The 23,379-nt window shown below is 36.9% G+C and overlaps 1 protein-coding gene across 2 annotated transcripts in view; it reads right to left on the bottom strand.

Annotated features, from left to right (window-relative positions):
* Positions 1-7,118, bottom strand: part of tafa3b (TAFA chemokine like family member 3b) — a 140,805-nt gene extending 133,687 nt beyond the window's left edge. The window contains exons 1-2 of one of the 2 annotated variants that reach the window (XM_055167832.2): positions 7,029-7,118; positions 6,660-6,733 (exon numbers count right to left, since the gene is read on the bottom strand). The gene's annotated coding sequence lies outside the window, so the exon portion shown is untranslated. Of the gene's footprint in view, positions 1-5,540; positions 6,041-6,659; positions 6,734-7,028 lie in introns of those variants that run through there. The other variant, XM_055167831.2, reaches the window with a different exon arrangement.
* Between the last annotated feature and the right edge of the window lie 16,261 nt (positions 7,119-23,379).

The following is a 23,379-nucleotide window of genomic DNA, read 5'->3' as shown; positions in this document are numbered from 1 at the left end:
TAAAGATGTATTAATTTGTCTAAGTTGAGGTAAGCACTAGGGCTGAGAAAATTAATCATGCAAATGCGTGATTTCTAAATTAATGACTTTTAATTAATTTCGGCGAAAAGCCACCACATCCAAAGCCAGAGGGCGCTCTCTTGCATAAACTCCGTTTGTGCCACAGAAGAAGAACCATTACACACTCTATTCCAGGAAATATCTAATATCTAATCATATTTATATCGCTGTTCTTCAAATTGTTTCAGGTATTTTCATGATAATAAAGAATATTTTGAATGATTGTGTTTGACGAATGTTGCTTTTTTAAATGCACATTATAAACTACTCGAATCGGAGCCTTGAGATTCAGGATCGATTTCAGACAGGTACTTTAATGGGGAACGCGATGCATTGATGCATAGCCCTAGTAAGAACATAGTAAAATATTGAAAAACTGTGGTGTTTTCTTTTAACTCTTTCACCGCCAGCGTTTTTCCAGAAAATGTTCTTATTTAAATATATAAACATACAATATACCAAATGAAAGAACAGACCCTCTGCTTTCAACAAAAAAACCCGTTTCATCCTACCTTCAGTAGTTCTTTTGTAATCAGCTTTTGAATATGGGTAGATTTCTGAAAAACACTACATTTTAATTCCATTTTATAGAGATCCCATTCAGAGCGATCTTTAAAACAGACACGGACATACAGCCGCTTGCCTTAGGACAATACTTCTGGGTTTAAAAAGTTGCGGAAGGGCGCCACCTGATGGATAACAGTGGTATTGCGGAAAGCCGGAAATACTCGTCATTGGCAGGGAAGCGTTTTCTCTTGATTGACGAGATATCTCGTCAATGGCGGCGAAAGAGTTAAGGATAGTCTCTTTCACACATTCACACAGTCATTTCGATAAATTACCATACAAAAATGCTATTCACAAACACAACAGCATTACCTCTTTTACCAGTAAGATATCCTACACATATTAGTATCAAAATACCAGTAATCTGTCAGAGAGCAGAGGTTCCCTTTAAACCGCCACACGGCAAGGTCGGTGTTGTGTTGTAAACAAAGGTGGGTTATAACTTTTTATCCATTCTCCGTATCTTAGTTGTTCCTACTTTTGTGGCAAATGCTGACAGCACAGTTGCTCTTGACCAAACAATTTTGTATTAGATGACTTCAAAGTGAACTGTAGGGAAAAGAGTCGCAACCTGTGTCTAAAACATAAGACAATAATGTTTTAACATAAGGCTTCAGAAAAACTTGGGCAACTCTGAAAATAAATAAAAATGGTCCTGTTAACATAACTGCAGTTTACCAGTTATTTACCAGTTAAGACTGTAAATGGGTTTCAGTGTAAATGCTGATATTGTATATAGTCAACAAATCAGAATTGGGCATCAAGATCAGCAGTGTAAATCCAGCTTTAGACTCCTGGAAAACCGGGGAACACTTACTCTCCATTACTCTCAATGTTAATCTCATCCAGTGAGATGACTGAATGAAAGTAAAGCGAGACCATAGAGAGTCCAGTAATAAATTACATTGTCTTTTTCTCACTTCAGAGGTCTAAGGTGATGTCAGGGCTGGTGAACTCTGGGGCATGGTGAAATCTAAAAGTAAGTGAAGTATAAAGTCTTAAACTAAGTGAAGTGTTTTGGTCATTATAGTCACAGTATTGATGAAAGACTCTTTATTTCTTCCCTTCAAGATCAACTCACAACATGATGGAATCAGAATGTATGAAGGGATTGACACAAAGATTGTTTGTTTTTAGGAAGGTGCAGATTTAATCCATCAAGCGTTTTGTTATTCTCTCATTTATCAACACTTTGGCTAACAGCTCAGCTGCACGCAAAACAATTTACTGAAAATCATTAAGACTGCCCTTTTGATGGAACTGACATGTTCACTAATGTAAAAATTTACTTTTGAGAGATGAACTCAGACTCACCCCTAGTTTTACAGTACTGTACTGCATCTCACAAACTTGTCCTTTGTTTCTGTGATACTGTAAAACAGTACAGTCAGTACTGTTTAACAAAAGGAAAGTTCAGGTTCATACAATTTGTTCATTGTACAGTATACAGCCTAAAATGCACTGTACTTCTGTATACAACAGTGAACTGGCTAATATTGGTTGTGTCACATCATTTGAAACAGGTTAAATCCATTTTGAGTGGTTGTGTTTAATAAATGACATGTGTGATGACATTTGTATTTGATTGTTGCTGCTTGTGTTTAGCAATATGCATGACATGTGCATTTGAGTGCAGATTGTGTTTTGAGAATGAGTATGAATTTGGAGTTTTGCTAAAAAGTCTAATTGAGATCTGCAAATTGTGTTTTATGATGTGAAATGGTTTAAGGTATTGACAACAGACTGCACAATTAGATAAATGACTTCAGGCAACTGAGAACTTTGTTCAGCCAATGGGTTTTAGTGTTTTAGCAATTGAGAAAAACTGTAATCTGAGAGCTATGAAACTTCCATCTATAAATATTCAGAAGTCTGGAGAGGTTTTCCATTCAAGCTTCGAAGTGTGCATTTAATAAGACACCGTTTGATACAGGTTTACAACATACAGTATTTTGATCAAATGTTACCTGGCATAATTTCTTTCTTGAAATACTTTCAAATGTTGAATTCTTGTATCAAAAGGCACATTAAAGGACCGAAACTTGACAATCTCACTGCACCTCACACCAACTAACACCACATACCACCTGTCAACTAAACTTAAAGGAACAGTATGTAGGAAAATTATATAAATTAATCATAAAATGGCCCTGATATATCACTAGACATTAAGAAATCATTTTCATTTCAAATACTTATATCACTCACAACAGTGGTCCGGCCAGGACATTGTCATTTAAAAAGTGGAGTTGCAGCCCTCAACTGATGTTTATGTTGTCATTTTGTGTATTGGCCACCAGTTGTATGATTGCAGTACCAGTTTTAGCCACAAGTTTTGTGATTGCAGTACCAGTTTTGGCCACAATCCTTCATACTGTTCCTTTAAAATTTCCTCAGTTGTACAAATACCTACTGTCCTCATCAAGAAATTTTGGCAAATTATCATCCAAAATATGCAGATCCCCAGCACACACTGTTCTCACAGCCCTGGGACTACCTGTAATGTCTATTTAAATCATGCCACTATTATTAAATACTACTTTATCTGAAGAAAAATTGAATGATTTTATAGAACCCCCTTTTTTGCACGAGGCTAAAACTTAACAAATAACTAATTAAACAATTTAATAAAATAAATGAAATTCAATTGATCATGTTACATTAATGAAAGTAAAAGCATTTTATCACCTCAAGAAACAAGTGAAAGAAAACAAGAGGAGCTTTATTCAGTATTTAACCCTTTAGGTATCATAGAGATAACCATGACTCAAAACCTAACACTAATCAGAGTGTAAACTTGCTTGACTAGCAGTTCCTGCATGAACTACAGTATAGGGATCATGGCAATTCACTTGTAAAACCCGTCGCACACTTACAACAGTTAAATGACACAAAGATAAATACACACACTGGTTCTGTGTGTGCTTTGATTAATTATTCACGGCACACTAGATAAATTAGAGAGACTGAATGAACACGGTCTGGTCAGCTGCTTCACCCGAATCATTTTAACTGAAACCCAAACCAGCGTCAGGAAACCTGAGATTCCTGCTCTGACCCAGACATCAACCATTCCAACAAGTAACCTAGTTATTTATTACAGTTAATAGCCTGTGTAAACACACACACACACACTAATGCAGCCAAACATCATTATAAACGCAAACACACGCATATACATGCAGTTATCGTGCAAGTTAATTATGAGACGAGAGAAAATAAGCACCAAGTAGCAGCTTAAACGAAACATTAGCATTACAAACAAATTCTTAAACATTACCCACACAAGTGGGAGAGCGCTGAAACAATACAGTGAGTAGGAAGAAAAGAACAAATGAGGGTGGGGAATATTTAACACCAGGTTTCATTAAAGAAAAAGAGATCCTTAAAGGTCTGGAAATGTTCCACCTCAGATGGTACAAGTCAAACATAATTAGCACTCTCTCTCTCTTTTTTTCTATCTCTCTCTTTGCCTATGATGTTTAGTAAATCTTTTTTATAAAGTGTCTCTCTCTTGTCATTCTGTGAGCTAATTAAACTCGCTCTAATTCATGGATGAGCAAGATCACTGCATTTGACAGGCACACATCCTGTCGGCACTGTATGACCATTTACAAAGCAACTGATTTATGGTTTCCTAGTCCCATTAAGTGCATTAGAACACTTTAAAACACGTATTATCTGGAAACAACATCTAAGCAATACAAGCCATATGTTTATTATCCAATATCTTTTATTAAAACACATTTTTTATAACCCTGACATGTTTGGAGTATCTACCCTTATACGTACAGTACAATATTGGTTCTCAACAACAATAAAGGAATGAGTATATAGGCCTGTCCCGCATGCACTGCTCCGGTTAAACCCCTCTAACAGCAGACCTGGGACCAGCACACAACCCGGCCAAATCAAATAAACTACTACATTCAGCTGTGATGCACAAAGGATTATTTCAGCAGCCAGTATCAGGGGGGCATCTGTGTGTCCCTAAGCCTTGCGCATCCTCCCTTATAGTGAACACATAACCAGCTCTGTTAGGAGGAGAATAAACGCGCACTGTGACCTGAAAGGAGTTATATCAGCCAACCACATCAGCCTTAGCAATGCAATTACTAAGGAAATTACACAACTACACAATTGTAATGACATATGCATTTTTTCCTGATTTACTGTATCTGTCTATCACAGAGTGAAACGGACTTGCACATTTACATTTCGGCATGTAGCAGACGCAGCGAGTGCATTCAAGTGCACATTACATCATGTGTGCTCATTAGGATTCGAACCCATGACCTTTGCGCAATGCTCACCAACTTTGGTGCACACATTTACAGCACAAATAAAAACAATAGAAATAAAATAGACTGTTTGTAAAGCCCGCATATTGTACATTGTGGGATTTGCGCTCGAGTTGACGGCGCATCTTGGATATCAAGGATACGTGTAACCGGACCGGACGTCTTCTGTTAGGTTTACCGTTTCTATTCGCGCCCTCCTCACACAGGGTGAGCAGAGTTACCAGAGAGAGTCTGACTTTAACACGACACATGCCGTGAATGCAGCGACTCAAATCCTCCCTTCTTTCACATTACGCACACACTAATAAAAAAAATCATTAGGCTATATATGTAATGGACCTAATAGTGCGGAAAGAAAAGGCGTATGCAAAACTGTTTTAAGGTTTACGCATACATTAAAGTTTCAGTGAGCCGAATGCTGATCAGAATACATGGCTCATTTATCACTATTCAAAGCAGACAACGGCAATAATTGTAGGCTACATATTTCAGTTATTTAATAATAGGCTATATTTGACATAATTGAATATCAAACACCTTTGAAAACACATATTATATGCTGTAAAGAAAGACATGTTAGAATCTAGTCTAAACTGATAAACTGATAAATACCTGTTGTTGAGGTGGGTCCAAATTATTGCCCAGCAGAGATGGGTCTCATTGCCCTTCCATATATGAGTTATTCCGTCCCCGAACCACGAAGAGCCTTCAACAATCCGCACCAAAATGATCCCCCTTAACTATACCTTGCCAGAGAGAGGCAGAAACCCGCAAATGCAGAAAAGGCAAGTTCAGTCCTCTGATCGAAAAAGCGCCGGCAGGGTGTCCGGGTGCGGAGACGCCAAGTTCCCTCTCGCGGCACCTCAGACCTAACGGAGCGCCGCGTAAAACTTTACATCAACGCTTTCGCCTCTGTATCAAAATCATGCAGAGGTATCCAACTAAGCCACCGCCCCACATCTTATCTAGTTGAGCTTCTTGTTACGGTGTTTGTCCGTTCAGACCAAAGGAAAGACGCCCGTGTGTGTGCTCTTTGCGCGGAATGTGTTGGTGCTGAAGGCAAAGGTCTGGTGCGCTGACTCGATCCCTGCGCGCTCTCCGGGGATGGAGCAACCCATTGCGCAGTGAATCAGCGCCACTTAGCGGCCTTTAGGACAGCTGTCGTGCATTTACTGTTTATCGATTACATTGGAAGCAGTTACGTATAATGTATATACAGGCTGGTTTATTAATATTCAAAAATAATATTTTACACACCACGCTTTATTTCTAAAGTAAATTTCAGTCAGTTCAAATCTCGATCTCATCAATGAGGCATTGGCAAATTGAAACCCTACCATCACCAAATGAAGATTGAGCACTGGTAGCTCTTTTGGTTTAAGTGCCTCCCCTATAGCCAACTACCTGTACAGTTTATAGCTGAAATACAATCGAAGTAATAGAGAACGATACAGTTGTGTTAAACTTCTTAAGTGATTTATAATGCTTGCTGTATGTGGGGTGGACGGGTTGGCACTAAAGGATAGAAATGCTTAGAAAGAGAAATGTGTGAGTGTGTGTATGTGTGAGAGAGAGGAGATAGTCCAGAGAGAAAGATGTTTGGCAGACATTCTTAAAAGCCTTTCAGAAAGCATTTGCTGTTGTCGATACATTTGGCTCAAGTTTATTACACCTGAAAGTAACTATGCTCTCCATTACACTTTAAAGTAAAGCTTTTCAGAGACATCTTACCCACTCTCACTCTCTTCCTCATCCCCTGAGGTTTTCGTGGAGCGTGCATCTAAGATCAGCTGAGCATGCTCCACCTGTAAAGGTATTAGATGTGGACAAAAGGTCTCAGATCAGCGTTGAAAATATCTGTCGAGTCAGAAAAGGTTTATGGGCTGCTATGTCACTGAACCACTGAATACAGCAGAATCTGAGTCGTGTCCTCAGAGGAAAATCCTCAAAGTGTGAAGTTTCTGTCAGGCATTGTTTAGGGGTTATAAATCTCAGGAATGTCCCATATGTGTGTTTTAGACAGAGGTCTGTGTCATTTTCCTTAAAAGAAAGACATGTGAATGTGGATGTGCACTGTGACAGACTGAATGCAATGCTGACTTGTTTGTTTGTTTTCTCTGCAGTAGGATCTTTCACAGCAGGAGTGCCACTAGTCAGACACAACTGGGCCAAAGGCTAACAGGGTACCATACTGGGTTAACAGCTGTGTCTGGGGCAAAAGAGAGAGAGAGGAAGAAAGAGAGAGAGTTATTGAGAAACAGAAGCATTTAAAGAGCAGAGATAATGAAAGACCACAGTTAATCGCTGTATCAGGCAGTTTTACCCCTGAGACACGGATGGTGTTGGTAGTGTGTGAGCTTGATATATCTCATCTGTCAACATTCATAAAGGCCAATGACCATTTTCCTCTCTGTGTGTCAAACACACTCAGTGTTTCAGAATCTTACTTCTATAAGATTAAAGACTCCAGTAACTTACCTAGAGATCTACATAATGCTACAAACTGTGCTTAGATTTGCTATTACACAAAAAATTCAATATGCACTTAAAGGGACACTCCACTTTTTTGAAAATAGGCTTATTTTCCAGCTCCCTTAGAGTTTTGAAATCCATTCAGTTGATCTCCTGGTCTGTCGGTACCACTTTTAGCATAGCTTAGCATAATTCATTGAATCTGATGAGACCATTAGCGGCATAGTGCTCAAAAATGACCAAAGATTTTCGATATTGTTCCTATTTAAAACTTGACTCTTCTGTAGTTACATTGTTCGTCCTTCTTAGTACACAATGTAAAGTTACGCAATGATATTGCGCACTGCCCGAAAATAGTTCCCTGCTATTGAAAGTTACCAAGGGGACTATTTTCGGGTGCTGCGTATTATCATTGCGCCTGCTGCACCTATGGTACGGCAGCAAAGTCCTTGACTATTAAGCCGGAATGAGAATATAGTTCCTAGCCATATCGGCCTAGAAAATCAAAACTTTTAATTTTTTATTGTTCTAACCGTGGTATTACACCAGCCGCGTTTGAGGCGTCAAATTCACTTCTACCGCATTTAGTTTGCCGCTTGAACATTGTGAGTTTACTCGCTTCATTTGCGCGTGAAAGCCGCGTGTGAAATTCTAGTCTTCGAGACATTCACGCAGAAATTCACGTCATGGGAGGGCCTTCCATAGGCTTCTGCGACTTTGCTCACTTCCTGTAATCAGGTCACTACTAGAGCAAGCTCCTGATTGGTTAACGTGGCACTTTTTTCACAAAAGTTCAAATTGTTCAACTCGGGCGTTTGCTGCAGCAACGCTCAATTCGCGGCATAGATGCGCGAATGAGGCGGAATCGCATGCGCCGTGCTAAACGCCTCATTCGCGCCGCGACACCTCCAGATGCGCGTCAACCCGTCTTCACATTGATTTAACATTGAAATCACTCGCGCTTGACGCCTCTACCACAGCTGGTGTAAACGCAGCATAAGTACACAATGTAACTACAGAAGAGATCAGCTGAATGGATTCCAAAAAGGTAAAACTCAAATGTTTAACATAGAGGAGCTGGAAAATAAGCCTATTTTCAAAAAAAGTGTAGTGTCCTTTTAAATATGTTTAATACATTTTTTCAAATGATCTAAGCTATAATATGCACATTTATTTTATTGCCATAAACTCCTACTGTATGTCAACAATTGTCTCATTTTATGTATGTTTTTATTCCTATAAGGAATATTGGGAGAAACATCTGAGACAGTTGGTCCATATCTAAAAACTGAATTTAGACCTCCTAAGCTAATAAAAAAGGGCAAGTTTGAGTAATAAAACACTTCCTCTGGGACCTTCATGATTAGACACACCATATATTTCTCTATCCTAACCCAATCTGTTTGTATGGCAAAGAAACAATGAAGCAAGAGGGTTCTGATCCAGGATTTGCCCGACAAAGATGGTGCTGTTTATAAAGCATTCTTCGGTGTGTCAGTTTGTTTTGTTCTTACACAGTAACAAAACAGCTGAATGTAGGTTAGCATAAGCGTGGGATGAACAGAACATGTTACAAATTTTGACAACATCTGTCTAATGGTGACATTGTACCGTTGTATTGCTTGCCATTAAGGTGCCCAGATCTGAGAGTAGTGTTGACTGATGCTAAAATTTCACAGATTGAAGTGCAATTCACAGGTCAGACAGGTATGTTTGTGTTTGTAGTTTTCAGAGATATACCACATCTGCTGACAGTAAAAGGAGATTAATGTGTACACACAAATTCTTCTTTAGATAATCTTAAGAACATCTCAGTGTACTTAACTGTGCTATTTTGAGACTTATATATAGGTACCACTATAGTAAACTCTAACCTTTCATACAAAAATGGGTTCAAGTTTACAACAAGTAGTACTTAAATACATTTTAAAATAAATTTTTAGTACATTTCAGGTATGGTCTCTCAAAATAGCACAGTTAGGTGTTTTTAAGATTATCTTAATAGAAAATTTGTGTGTAAAAATAGAGCACTTTAAAGGTGCATTGAGTACCATTCAGAAGGAATGCAATATAATATACATATTATCAGTGGTGTATAATGAACTGTATTGTTTTTATTACCTAAAAATGAGCCATTTTTATCTACATACACCGCAGGTCCCCTTACACCAGTGTTTCTCAAACTTTTTTTGCAATTCCCCACTTTGGAGGTAGGGAAGGGTTCCGAGCCCCACCTGTCCCCAATCGCCCCCACAAAATGGTAATCAAAATGGTAATCAACTAGGCTTCAAGATTAACTGTTGAAATGTATTAGTCACATTATATTTTAAAACATTACAGCATTAAACACCTGCAAAAGAGAAAATAAACATGCAAATGTTTTATCATTTTGCATGAAGTAAAACTTTGTGACCAAATTTCCTCCCGTTTGTCACGCCCCACTTGTAATGTTCCTATTCCCCACCAGTGGGGCCCGCCCCACACTTTGAGAAATGCTGCCTTACACTAAAGTTGCTGTCATGTTTCTAAAGTAGCCCCTAACAGACAAGCTGTTCTACACAGAGCGCGTTTCGTCCCTACGTTGTCTTTGACATGTTTGTCCTGTGGCAACTATAATATGCGTTTTGAAATTGAGGGGTGAGCTGTTGGTTGCAATTCACAATCTCACCACTAGCTCCCGCTAAAATGCACACAAACCTGGTTTTTCACCTGTCTACTCCTCAGCAGGAGCTTGAATTGAAACAAAATTATTATGCTATTCTACAGCAAAAACACTTAAATATGTAAAATAACACAGACATGCTTTAAATATCTTATTTAAAGAGAACAGATTGTTTAGAAATTTACCTTTATTAGCGTTAGCAGCTCTAGCCTAGACAAAATTAGGCAACTATCATATTTTACCATCTGTCTTTCCTTCCTGCTTTTACACCTACATTTAGAGAAAATCAAAGACAAATTGAATGTTTGGATCTGTGTCTACAGAATCCAGCTTATTAAACATGAACATTGCACAAGATAAAAAAATCACACTCAGAGATTCAAGCAGTGTATGCGTTAACTTTGATAGATACTAAAAACATGAATAAATAAATAAAATTAACTAGAAGTCCATAAATACAAAATGAAGATTTTATATAGTTATGTTAATAATAGTATATATTATAATAATAATTAAATATCATGTATATCAGTATATTATTTATTAATTATATATTATTATAAATATAAACTGATGAGTTCTACAGAAAAAAACAAAAATATACTTGACCTAGCTTTTCTTGTGTGTGCAACGTCAACATTTGTGTGAATACGAGACTATGTCTGAATCATGTAATAAAATAATAAAATATTTTAGTGGCAACAAAAAAAAAGAAAAATGTAACACAGCTGATGACAACACTTATCATCATTAAAGCAGATCAAAACTGCTAAAATATTTACTTGTGCCTTATCAGAATAAATGAGGATATTTTGGATGATGGATCTATTCTTATCCATTTATAAACGCCAAAGCTATTCTTATTTATTAATACCTTTCAAGCTATACCACATAGGCAAAAGTATCTACAGCCAATCCTATATCACCACTCTTAAAATGTCTCTTGCTGAATGAGATAGTGATGGTCCTGTACGTCAATACTGTATAGCATTAGGCAAAAGTTCATGGGTTCGATCCCTTGTACCGTAAGTAACTTAGGATAAATTTGTCTGCCAAATGCAGATATGTACTGAGAGCAGGAGACCGACCAGAACAGTTGTTTGATAAAATATAAAAACCTTTAATCATTACAGTTTTTTACCGACGCTAGGACACATTTCTCAAAACTTAGGTCACTTTTGCAAAACTCTTCACACAGTTCTCCTAACAAACTTTCAGCTTGGCAAAGCAGTTCATTTCACATTCAAAATGCACTACAGCTACCAAAACACTTTATTCAGGTCTCAAATCAACTGTTTTGGTAGTTGTAGTGCATTTTGAATGTGAAATGAACTGCTTTGCCAAGCTGAAAGTTGGATAGTAGAACTGTGTGAAGAGTTTTGCAAAAGTGACCTAAGTTTTGTAAAATGTATCCTAGCGTCTGTAAAAAAAACTGTAAAATATTACTGTAGAAATGTAGCAAATTGCTGTCTTATTCAGTTTTGCATTATGTTATAGTTTTGAACATTTTTAACAGTTTACCAGTTTTGAAAACAGTATGTAAGCATGTGCAAATTAGCATGTGTATAAATAATTTTTGCAGTTGTTTGGCAGTGTGTCTGAGTGAGAAAATAATTCATGAAATTTGAAAGATGTATTCACTCAATGAATTTTGTGCCAAAGCAATGATAATTGATCCTCAGTTTAGCCCACATAGACTTCTGTTGTGCTCACTGTCTGAAGAGTTTTGCAAAAGTGACCTAAGTATTGAGAAATGTGTCCTAGCGTCTGTAAAAAACTGTAAGCAGAAACATTGATTACAGTTTTGTCTTAGTTAGCAGAGCTGTTTGTGCCTGGGACAGATGAGTGCATTTATAAAGGCATAAAGTGAATTTGTGATACTTAGGTGGATCTACTTCGCCATATGCTTGTCAAGATAAACAACAGCTCTGATGCATGCACAGCTCTAATCTCACGCATACCACACACACGTCATGTCTGAAACTCTGCTGATTCAGTGCAAATTTAACAGGTTTCATGTCACAGACCAGATTTCGTTTATCTGGGCTATTATTAGATTGCATGCATCTAAACAACTTGTGAAGACATGTTTGTGCACAGGTTTAGCTATATTTCTAGAGCCAAATGTTGACCAAAAGTCATGCATTTCTTTAAATGTAATATCTTGCACATGTTTCTCCAAGGATTAGGTTTAAGGTGTAGAAAATATCAGTATATAAAATCAAAAACAAACTTTATGTGTTTGTGCGTGTGTGTGTGTGTGTGTGTGTGTGTGTGTGTGTGTGTGTGTGTGTGTGTGTGTGTGTGTGCGTGCGTGCGTGTGTGCGTGTGCGCATGCATGTGTTTAAGAAATTAATGAGTTGAATTGAATGAGCTGATTTGATGATAACTGATCATTAATGCATAACAACAGATACAGCAAGCATTTTTTTAAATAGAGTTTACTGATTCACTTCCCTTTTTCTTCCATCACTCCATCTTTCCTAACCTTCTCTCATTAGCAATGCACTGCTGTTTTGCTGACAGTCACCATGTGCATGTCAAGATAAACTCCACTATAATAAAACACAAGCAGCCATTACAACACACGGTCTTATTATACACCATAGTAAACACCATATACACTCAGTAAATGAGGGCATTATGCTTATACAAAAGTTAGTTCTCTGATCTCTAATCTGCATTTTAAAGTGCTGACATTTTGTTTAACAGACGGTTTAGCGCTAGGATACTTGAATGTATCACTCGGCTTCCCTGTTTTCGTCTAAACACCCAATGGCTGGTCCCAAACTACATGTCAGTAAAAATAGACAAAATAACTGTGGTATCCAAAATGTAACTGTGAACTTATTGTTTTATTAGAATAATATACTGTGGAAATGTTTTTGCTCTCTGTGGAGATCTGCAAGCTTATATACATATTGTATAAGCGTATATATTGTATAAAAGCAATATACTACTTGCAGTTGTGCTGCTGTACTGAATATCAGCTGGTGCCTGTGGCACTATGGTAATACTTTTGCAATAATTCTGTACTGCGATGTGTCGAGGAGCCAAGACAAATACACTGCAATACATCACCTTCAAATCCTGTCTAATCTCCTCACATTTCTTTGCTATGATGCAACAAGGTGTGACAATTTTAAAGACACCTAAAGTTTGAATTTCTATCCCTGTGTGTATGTGTGTGTGTAAACTGGCTGTGGGGTCATTGTTATATGTGGTTTATGGGGAATATGGATAGCGTATAATGACATGTTTATAATGCAATAAACGGGGGTTTACGGGGACACTGTGTGTGTGTGTGTGTGTGTGTGTGTGTGTGTGTGTGTGTGTGTGTGTGTGTGTGTGCGTGCGTGCGTGCGTGCGTGCGTGCGTGCGTGCGTGCGTGCGTGTGTGTGTGACGGCTCAACAAACAAAAAGGATCATTCTCTCCATTTCATGACTCATGTTGTTTGATATTCAACAAACCACCTCCAAAAACTGACATAATGGCATTCTAACACACACATAGAGAGTGCAGGAGAGGAAGACTGGCACTACTAAAATATCAGCATTAGCATATGAAAGCTGCAGCTGTGTGTCTGTTTGTGTGAGCGTGGTGTATGCTGGTACAGAGTGTATAGTGATATTCCACTCCGGGCTGATCATGAGTCACACCGAACTAAAGGTGATGTCCCCTAGGAATCCTCAAAAGCCGGGCCGCTCACACACGCATATCAACAGCCCCACTTCAACATCTGCCTGACAAAAGGGCATTTGTGGAGGATAGACATTCATCAGCAATCCAGGCATATGTCCAATTATTCCAGCATCAGGATCATGTAATTCATGCGTTTCTGCAGAGGCACTGGAGCTGTCCGCTGTACTGCGGTGCTGAAACTGACTGGGAAGTGCATGTGTTCAGAAGTGTTGGCATGGTGTGTTCACAGGGTGTATTTTTAAAGTTGCTGATTAGGGAATAACAGTAACTTCTGAAACCTTTGGGTCAAGATTTTTTATTATGGACGAATGTAGTTTTCATTTTGATTTCTGTGCAGTTGTGGCCGACTGTTACAGAGTCTGGCTTCTAACTCAAAGGTCGCTGGTTCAAGTCTCATGGCTGGCAGGTTGTTAGTCTAATGTGCCCTTGAGCAAAGCATGTTTCCCTTAATTTCTGTCCAGGCGCTGTAGTGATAGCTGGCCACTGCTCCAGATGTGTGTGTGTGTTCACTACTCACTGGGTTGGGCTACATGCATAGGTCACATTTTGGGTCTGGGCTACCGTAGTTGACATTCACCTCATGTTCGCTTTTTAGTTGTGATCTAACTTCACTGTTTATTTTATTTTTTGAAATAAAATAAACAGTGGGAGGGTGAAAAGGTGATCTGCACGTTCAAATTACTATAACTCTGGCATTCTTTGGTCTAGAAGCAAAATCTTTTTAGAGAAGACAATTTATAGTTTTACACTGAAGTGTTTGAAGTTGTGAATATTAAATCAAAAAATAGTTATATCCGTTTAAATTTGTTTGAAATAATAAAAATAATGCAATAAAGTATATACTCTCTAATCAATGTATATAAAAATGTAAATGTTTTACTGTCAAAACACCACAAAAATAAAGACACAAGTCTCAACTAGTTCTGAACCAAATTTCAAGTTAAAATAATAAAAAATGAAGTTTCTGTCACACTTTTAGTGGTTTTACCAACCAAGGCCACTAGGTGTCAACGGTTAGTTGCATTATCTTGTCACAAGTTAATAAATTACTGTCTCTGCATTGTTTTTAATGCAAAAAGGTTTTGAAATATGACAACTACATTCTTAGAGCATTCCAACAATATATGCTGTCAAGATTTTTGAAGATTCATAGATTCATTTTGAAGAATATTAGAATTATGAATATATACGAATTCATATGTACTCCTACGGGGTCAGTGACAATCAACAAAATGACTGTTGCTACAAAACTTCCATCATCAAATGGCTTTGAAATATGAAAACTACATTCCCAGAGCTTTCTAACAATATATAGTCTGTCAAGATTATTTCAAGTTTATAGATTAGGCTATTAGTTTTATAAATATATAATCATTCATATGTATTCCTATGGGGTGAGTGACATTTAACAAAATGACTGTCACTATACAAATTCTATCATCAATTGGCCTTGAAATATGAAAACGACAGTCTCTGAGCTTTCCAACAAAATATTGTTTGTCAAGGTTATTTCAGGTTAATAGGATATTTACAAGTAATATGTAATAAAACCTTGGGCCCACCTGTTGGCCTGCGACATTTTAGAAAATAACTCCTACTATATTTTTTTTCCAAAATGGTATGTAAAAACTACATTCTTACAGTTTTCCAACGTTATACAGTTTGTCAAGATTGGTGTATTATCAAATTATTGTTTTAAATATGTAATGCCAAACGTCCCACCTGTGGGACAGTGACAGTTATTTAAATAATCAATTGAAAACCTATTCTAGTGCAAAAAAAAAACTATTCTAGTGCACCCACAAAACAAAACCAAGCCTTTGTAAAAGAACATAATAGGATCCATTTAAATGCTGGTTTATATGTTCCCAATGCAGAATATATCGTTATATATCTAAAAATATCGCAAATATCGTTTCAACTGCTGTTTAAGAGCTTTTTCTAATTATTCATTAAAAAAAATGTATGTATCTGTTTTGAACCTCTATACACTTAACACACACATGGACAAACACAATACTCTTACGTCTTGTGTCACAACTTTAGTCCAGCATCACTGCTGATTTACCCATAATCCCGCTCTCTCTCTTTGCTAATTATCTCAACACTGTCAAACACAGACCTCTTTATATTCATCTAGTACGCTGCCTCCCCCCCCTTCACACACACACGCACAAACACACACACACACACACACACACACACACACACACACACAGGTAATTATATGCTGAAGGTTTGAGTAGGTGGTACCATGAGTATCTGATGGTCAGTACTGAGATGGTCTGCAGAGGAAAAATCCGTCAGAAAAGACATACATAACAAGAGATTAAAAGACACCTAAGACAGACACCTAACAATTCAAATTCAATATCTTCTTCTAAGGGTTTTACCTGTTTAAAAACACAAATCATACAGGAAGAAAAAAATGAATGAAACCATCAAATCTTGATAGTTTAGAAAGACATTCGCTCTACCAAACGAATGCACAGGAGCTTGTTAAAGGAAGGACGGTTTACCGTCACGGCTTTACAGTCTGAGTGAGCACCCAATTTACAGACAGGCTTGAAAAGTGAAAGGTCATGCTAGCAGAGAGACACACAGTCCAATTACATAATAAATTGAAACTATTGATCCGAGACTGTTAAACGTTCTGCTGAAGCAGGCTGCTTACTGTTTTCACTCGTTCATAAAATCACTTAATCTCAAGGTTCTGAGATCTCATAAACCAGCAACAGATTGTTGCTTTGCTCATCTGCAGGTGTATATCTGGAAGTGTCTGTGGACTGATCCTTCTTAAAATGTATGGCTGCTGCATACTGGCTTTCTGCCCAAAATGTATTTCATTTAAACACTAATCTTCTAATATCACCATCCTTTCAGCCGTCCATCCTTTTATGGTCCTGTCATTGCATCCTTCCTTCTTTTCCTTATCCTCTCATCCAAAGTGTTTTCCCTAATCCTTCTCTTTTCTTTGGTTATAGTGGCAAGCTGCGGCTGTTCTTGCATTACGGTTTCTTCATAATCCAGAGCATTTGAGGAAATCTGGGATTAAGTTTCCGCGGCCTTGTGGTGGAAGACAAATCTGTCTCTGAATCTCCCTCGCATTTGCTTTCTTCACAAAAGCTGCTTTTGTATTTAGCAGAATAAAATCAAGCAAAGGCATTTGGAAATTTGGGTGGTGATGGATAAAAAAAGTTTCCCCCTTGGGAATGCATGCACGCTTTTAGGAAAAGTTGTGGATTTATTATCATTTAAGAATTGGAAACAAAGAACTATCCAAAGATGGATTAATGCTTTTATCAAATAAAAGAGACTGTTCTTACTGGATAAATAGGTTCAGGGCTTTTAAGATAACAACAGGAAATTTGGGTTCTGAGTTCTGAACCAATCAAGTTCACCTTGCAGGGTTTAGATCCCAAATTTTCTGTTGTTAGCTTAAAAGCACTACAATGGTCATTATCTTAAAAGCCCTAAAATTGCTGTAGCAAACTTTTTTTATATATATCATATAAAAAAGATGTTAGCATTCAATCGTTTACTGTAGCAGGGAAATACAAGCACTCACAGGCCTTTGTAAAAATGTTATATGCCATCTCACATGCATTGCTGCACACATGCAAAACACATCATAAGAGCACTACTAAAATGCCCAAAAATATCTTTCTCGAGCTGTTAAAAGTCAGCCATGGCATCATGGATTCTCTGCAGAGCTCTCACAATGAATCCACCTGTGTGGCATTCATCAGCATCAATACAATACAACAGCAACGCTTTTTATATCCTGGAAAAAAATCAGACATCTGTTCCAAGCCCTCTCTGCCTGCGCTCCTTTTATGGATCTCTAATTTAATGTGTCCCTTCTGTTCGGCAGAATAATATCACACACAGAACCGCTTACAGCTGGATCATCATCACTTAACAATGTGCAATTATCTGAGCTTTAACCAGCTGCACTGTCTACAGGACAAAGACGAGATCCAAAGCGTCCAAGGTTGAAAAAACTGCTAAACAACACCTATGGAGGTTTTAAAAAGAATGACTTTTTACACAATTAACAGTGACCATATGTTCCGGTGTTAGTCATTTATAAAGATGCTGTTTATATTCATCTCCATGCAGGACCTCAAAGGTTGTATTTATAAGCAGCACAAAGTCTGAAAATAAAAATGCATTAATCATTAGTGGGGGGGGGGGGACTAAACAATTGACTGTGTGATTGTGATTCTGAAATTGTAATTGAGAAATATCAGCTACTCTTTCCAAACATCTGTATCTAAAGCTACAATATTCTTGAAAGAAGAAAAACATTCATTCTCTGTAATTGTACAGCCATCTAGTGGTAGTTTTGGTTTTGTCAGTGTTATTAGAGAATAACATATGAAATATTATCCATTGCAGTCATTCAATATATTGTACTATATACTATTAAATGTTTTAAAAATGTATACATTGGGTAACATTTAAATGTGAGAAATTATTACACACAAATTTCAAGCATTGAAATCATAAAGTTGTAAGATACATCAGATGATGATCTGTCATACATGATCACATCTGGTTCTTGTTCATCTTTTTATGAAAATATTTATTTTCAATTATTCTAACTTGGGTATCAGTAAATAATTTAAAAAAGAAACATTTTACTAAAAAGAACATTGTTTATGAAGTTTGATTTATAATAATGACTATGAACTTGACAAAGACAGTTTTTAAAAATGCTTCATAACTCGACTATAACATAATTTGTTCTCTCTGTATGAGCAGGAAAGGACCCAACTTACCCAACTTATTATATATAAAAAAATATTACAAAATATAACTTTATATGATCTCTTTAAAACATAGGCTATGGTGGATTTTTAAAACATCGCAAAAAGTAGCAGGAATTCTGTAATGCTTAAATATGGCCTCTAGATGTCACTAGATTATTTCTAAGACTGAGAATATGACGGACATAATGTAAGGCAGGGGTCTCCAACCTTTTTGTGAGCAAGGGGTACTTTTTTTAATATAGTCTAGCCAAAACTTTTTTGTTTTACTTGTTAATTTTTTTATCATTGTTTAAAATGTTAACATGCATAAAATAGACCAAGTTAATATTAAAATATGTAATAAATAAATATTAAAATTGATACTATTAGTAGAATGTGCTTTGGCGAGCAACTCATAGACAGGTAACCTGGTGCCAGCGGGCACCTTGTTGGAGACCAACTGCTAAAAGGATTATCCGCACTTAAAGGCACAGGAATGGAAAGCATGTTAAGAATGTGACCAACAAATCATTACATTTACTCACCAGTTTTAAAAAACTAATTCCAAACACAACAGAGAGCTGTGTTGTTGTCCACAGTACAGTATTGTTTAATCGTGCCTGCGTAGTTTCAAAATCAGTGTTAAGGCACATAAACATATCATTCACTGATGCACTAACTTATGCCTTTAAAATACATGTGACCAGGCCCGGTACTAGGCTTGCTGGACTGGGGGGGCAGCCATTTCTCGACTAAAATGTTTCATACACTAAAATTATGGATGTTTCAATCCAATATTATTTTGCATATGTCTTATAATAAAGGGCCATTTATATGTCCTTTCAAATTTTTAAAATAGATGCGATTCAATTTATAATGATTTATAATTTTATAATGATTACACTTAATGTTGTTTACACATTAAGTCACAGTTCATGAAATCAGGCAAGCAGGTGATATGAATGCAAAGCTGTACATGTTATTAATGTGTACACTGCATTTTATCTATTATTTCACTTAAAGATAAATTAAAGCCTTTCTTATACCTACCCTATCCAACATATGCCTTTATTCTAAATAAACACTTGATGTGACCCTGGACCACAAAACCAGTCATAACTACTAACTATCAGGTACATTTGTAGCAATATACAACAATACAATTTTATGCCAAAAATCATTAGAATTTTAAGCAAAGATCATGCTCCATGAAGATATTTTGTAAATTTCCTAGTAATATATTAAAATGTATTTATTATTAGATATCACTGTAAAAAAATAGTTGTAATTATGCAGCTGGTTGCCAGTAACTTACTGTAAAAGATACATGTTCATTTAACTTTGATCAAACAGTTGTCAGTAAATAACATTAATTTCAAATATACAGTAAGTTACTGGCAACCCCCTGCCAGTAATACTGTCATCTCTACAAAAAATTACAATGTGTGTTGACTCCATTTGGACAACTTTAAAAGCGATTTTCTCAATATTTGGATTTTTTGCACCCTCCAGATTTTCAAATAGTTGTATCTCAGCCATATTGTCCTATCCTAACAAACCATACATCGATGGAAAGCTTATTTATTGAGATTTTAGATGATGTATAAATCTCAATAAAAAAATGACCCTTAAGACTGGTTTTGTTGTCCAGGGTAACATATGACAGAAACTTATGTTCTGTGTAAACCATAAAATAGCAAATATTTTATCTTAAGACCTGACTTAACATCAAAGAGTAGAATCATTCAATTCTGCTATATTCAGTATCAGCCTTATATAATAAGAGTGAGTGTGTTAAAAGCAACAAATTTCACATATCAACTTAACAGAAAAATACTACTTTTACACACTTTCTTAAACTTACTTTCTAAGTGAAAACGATCTTCTTGGCTTCTTTTGATGTTGAACCTGTGAACATAAAAATGAATCAGTATACAGTATTGAGATCAGAGTATTGTTTCTTATTACAAAGTATCATCTGATGTTAAGGCTATATATTAGGGGTGTAACGGTACGTGTATTCGAACCGGACCGTTTCGGTTCAGGGCTTTCGGCACGGTGCACGCGTGCACCGAAAGGCCGAATGCATTTTGTGTGCGCCTGTGCGGAACATAATACGTGCGTTTCCGCACGAACATATTAAGTGGCGGAAGTCTCCTCGTTCAGCGCAAGTCTTCTGTCAAACATATAACATAATTCGGCCCGCAGAAAGATTTTTATTTACTTAGTTGTATATCCGTTTGATTATTGATGTAAACGTTTACGTGTCGTATCTAAAAGCGCATGTTAAACGCGTGTCAACGCGCTGCTTTGTTCTTTCAAAAGTGAGTGAGAGGTTGCGCGTCTTTCCTTGCTACGCATTCATGAGACGCGCTTTCTGTGACAGCGAGAATAATGAATGCGTGATCAGATTTTTCATCTGCACCTCACGTCAATCATATCATTGTCACAATGCGATCAGCTGGTCGGGACACGGAAGAGTTGTACCCGGGCTTACTCAGCTGTTACTCAGCTGCGGAGGGGTTCGTTAGTAAAGTCACAGGCAGCTTACATTGACAACACAAGCAAAGAATAGGAGAAACGTGCAAAAGATCATGGCTATGCATGCAACTCACTAATCTCAAAATGAGTGTATAATAAGTATATCATCATGTTGCTTGCTATGCAGTTACACATAGAGCAGTAATATTATTTTTATACAGAGATGGTACATAGCCAATTCAATACTGTGAGGTAAACAATCCATAATAAATCAAAACAGAACATTTTTGGTGGCAAAAATGTAGGCTAATAGTTCATAAATGTATTCAGGAATTGAATTTGTTTGTTCAAGGTTTTAGTAGAAAAAGTTTAAGAGAAGGTTAAGAAAAGAGTTACCTTCTGTTATAAAATAATGTAAAAAAAGAACTTTGCAGTAGTATTTTATTTATTATTTTTTCATTTTATATATATTTTATATGTTATATTTAATAAAAAGTGTTTTAAAAAGTGTAAACAAATTGTAAAAAAAGTTTATAGTAATAAACAACCTGCAGTTTAATGTTTGCATTTTTCCCTTACTGTACCGAAAATGAACCGAACCGTGGCTTCAAAACCGGGGTTCGCACCGAACCGTGATTTTTGCGTACCGTTACACCCCTACTATATATTGTAGATAAACTCATCACAGTAAGCCGTTAGGGTTGTCACAATTATTATAAACAAACTAAATACAGACTTCCCTCATTACTCCGTTTTTTTTTCAATTTTCCACTCTTCAGGCTTTTTGGAGTGCAGCACTGTACACATGACAGATTTAGAGTGCAAACACTGGAGCATCACAGAGTACACAAACACACAGATGTAGCCACTGTGTCTCTCGTGTGTACAAATCAAAAACTTATAACTATGTTATTTTTTATTTCATGGAATTTTATAAACATTTGAGAGCATTTCTGAAATGTTAAGTATGTTGACAATATATGACCAGGGCCGGAGTGGGGTCACTTTTCAGCCCGGGAGTTTCAGGCCTAAGACCGGCCCACTTTTTCCATAGTGTTATTCCAAATTAGCACTTTTTTCAAATTGGATAAATAAAGCAACAGTTCAGCTCTTACTATAGTTTTTATTAATATCATGGTTCAACAAATAAGGTAAAAGTTAAATAATATTTCACTTAAGATAAGAAGTTAACAAAAATATTCCTCTACACTCTGGGTTATTTTTGACCCATAATGGGTAAATATTGGACAGAACAAATGCTGGGTTAAAAATAACCTAATGTTGGGTTGTTGTTATGCAACCATGGATTATAATAACCCAACAGTTGGGTTAAAACAACCCAGCATTGGGTCAATTTTAACCCAGCAGCGTGTTCTGTCCAATATTTACCCATTATGGGTCAAAAATAACCCAGCCCTTTTTAGAGTCTATTCCACAAGGAAAGGTTGATAAATTATTAGCATTGCTAATGCTATGAGGCCTATGATTAATCAGGTGCAAATAGAAATATAAAACCCAGTCCTAATTTACTGTAAAAAGAAAACAATTTGACAAAAATATTGAATCCAATATTGGGTAAATATATAGCATAAAAAGTGATTTATAAGCTTTTTTTAGGCTGCTCATTTTTGACTGGGAACACAAAAGGTGTTAACTTATATGGTTCTGAACACAACCTGAGGGTTAAATAACTTTAATTCATATTGTTTACTCATTGCCTCCTCGTTTTTAGCGGGGAACTGTCTTATCTGCTGCTCAGAAACTGCTTGCATAATATTTGCAAAGTCTATGAATCGCATGTATACACTAAAGGCTGATATTTTAACAAAAAAAATGTTGGCTTGTAAATAGTTTGAAAACGGTATTAGCCGAATAATTACGTTGCTAATGCTAACCATTACTAGGCTTATTTCTCTTTAAGTTACCTGTTGTCACTTTTGTTTGTCCTCTTGAAAATAAATCTGTAAGTTTGGCACATTTGGCAGCATCCTCCTACAATGGCTTTTTTCTTCAACCTGTTTTTTTACGCCCTCCTCCTCTCAGACGCGTTTTGTTACGGTAGCGCCGGCCCGGCCCAGCCTACCGGAGAAAAGTTTTGGAATAGACGTGCTATGGACCGAACCAACTCTATGGGAGGGGAGGGGAAAACTCCTTCACATGGTACAACCCATGCAGAGGCTGCGCGCTGCAATGTCAATGCGAAACGTGTGAAGTGTCATTAAAGAGAAGACAGACTCACTAACGTGACAAATGTAAAAAAAAAAAAAAACTCGACCGGCCCAAAAGTGAAGCGGCCCACCGGGAATCCTCCCGGTTCTCCCGATTACCCACTCCGGGCCTGTATATGACTGTATCTTGTAGAAAGACTAGGATCTTGTG

Source organism: Misgurnus anguillicaudatus, chromosome 5, assembly GCF_027580225.2.
Source record: "Misgurnus anguillicaudatus chromosome 5, ASM2758022v2, whole genome shotgun sequence".
NCBI lineage: Eukaryota > Metazoa > Chordata > Actinopteri > Cypriniformes > Cobitidae > Misgurnus > Misgurnus anguillicaudatus.
Note: the sequence above shows the minus strand (reverse complement) of the source record. Positions and strands in the feature narration are given on the sequence as shown.